Source organism: Marmota marmota, unplaced genomic scaffold, assembly GCF_001458135.2.
Source record: "Marmota marmota marmota unplaced genomic scaffold, marMar, whole genome shotgun sequence".
In the NCBI taxonomy this organism is placed as follows: Eukaryota; Metazoa; Chordata; class Mammalia; order Rodentia; family Sciuridae; genus Marmota; species Marmota marmota.
In genome coordinates this window covers 12,213,441-12,214,984 of record NW_026000205.1, presented here as the reverse complement: position 1 = coordinate 12,214,984, position 1,544 = coordinate 12,213,441, and the positions used below count along the sequence as shown (strand labels likewise).

General features: G+C 44.6%; 1 protein-coding gene across 1 annotated transcript in view; it reads left to right on the top strand.

Moving 5' to 3' along the window:
• Positions 1-1,411: 1,411 nt before the first annotated feature.
• The window catches only part of Gpi (glucose-6-phosphate isomerase), a 26,136-nt gene continuing 26,003 nt past the window's right edge, over positions 1,412-1,544 (top strand). The window contains exon 1 of the mRNA XM_015496915.2: positions 1,412-1,544. This exon is cut by the window's right edge and continues 267 nt beyond it. The gene's annotated coding sequence lies outside the window, so the exon portion shown is untranslated.

Genomic DNA, 1,544 nt, shown 5'->3' with positions numbered 1-1,544 from the left:
AAATTTAGTGAGACCCTGTCTAAAAATGAAAAGGTCTGGGGATGTAGCTTAATGGTAAAGCACCCCTGGGCTCCATCATAAGTACTGCAAAAAAAAAAAAAAAGAGTGCCAGTTCTTGTACTTCTCTGACTATATGCACTCCTCCTTTACAGGTTTGTGATTTCAATGGCTATCAATTCACTATGACTCCCAAATTTCTCCTCCAGCCCAGACCTTCTCCGTCCTATGCTCCAGATGTGGACACTCAACTCAATACCTCCACTTAGATGTCTAACAGTTTTAAAAACTTAACATGTTTTTTTAGTGTGTGTGTGTGCTGCGCAAGCACTATACCACTGGGCCACAACCGGGGCCCCTAGATCATGTTATTTCTCTCCAAACTTGCACCTCTCCTAGTCTTCCTCATTGAACATCTTCCTCATTCGAATCATTGATGTCAATTCCAATTTTCCAGGAACCCAGGTCAAAACCTGGATGTCATCTTAACCATTCTTTCACCAGGAAGTTGTGAATTCTTCATTTAGGCCATCATGCCCAACTTCTATACCCTTGACCAAAGCGGCCTTCCTCCCTGGCCTGCATTATTATACTAGCCTCTTATCTGTGTCCTATTCTTGCGGCTTGTCAGTATGATCCTTAGTAAAACATGGCAGTTGATATCCCTCCTCTGCTTAGAATCCTTCAATGACCTCCAATCTCTCTCAGAACAAAAACCATAGCCCTTCAATGACTTGGAGGGTTCTTTTGTGATCTTGTTGCCTTCCTGTTCCTCTTTGACCTCATCTTTTATCACTTTCCTAGTTCACTCTACTCCAGCTGTAGTTGCCCTCTCTTTCTGGAATATCTAAACATGCTTGTCTTAAGACTGTAGTTGTTGTTCTCTTTGCTGTAATGCTTTCTTCCCAGATAGCCAATTAAATCTCCCTTACCTTTAGACTTATGATCAAATGTTACCTCTCATCAATGAGATTTTTTTCTTGAGCATCTATTTATTTATTTTTAGGTACTGGGGATTGAACCCAGGGGCACTTTACCACTGAGCTACATCCCTTGCTCTTTTATATTGTTTATTTTGAAATACAGTCTCACTAAGTTGGCTAGGCTGACTTCAAGCTTGTAATCCTCCTATCTCAGCCTCCTGATTCTCTGAGAATTAGTGTGCACCACTGCACCTGGCATTGACCATTTATTTAAAATTGCAATCCCTATTCCCAGCATCCTTTTCAGCTTGCCTTTTCTCAATATCACTTAACAGCATCTGACATAAAATATATTCTATTTAGCTATTTGGTACTCAAGTACCCACAGCACCTGGAACCTGGAAGGTGTTCTAGGGAATTATAGAATGAATGAAGCTGACCGAGGCACAGGGAGATCAGTCTCTGACCCCAGTCACTTCAGGGCAGAGGCCAGTGGACGGTGGCGCAGAAGGCCTCTCGGTGGCGGGGAGGGCCCAGCTGAGTCTCCAGAGCTGCTGCTGCCGCGGCCGCCAAGGTCACACAGCGGGCGGAGAGGGCCGGGACTGAGGGCCTGGGAGGCGGGGC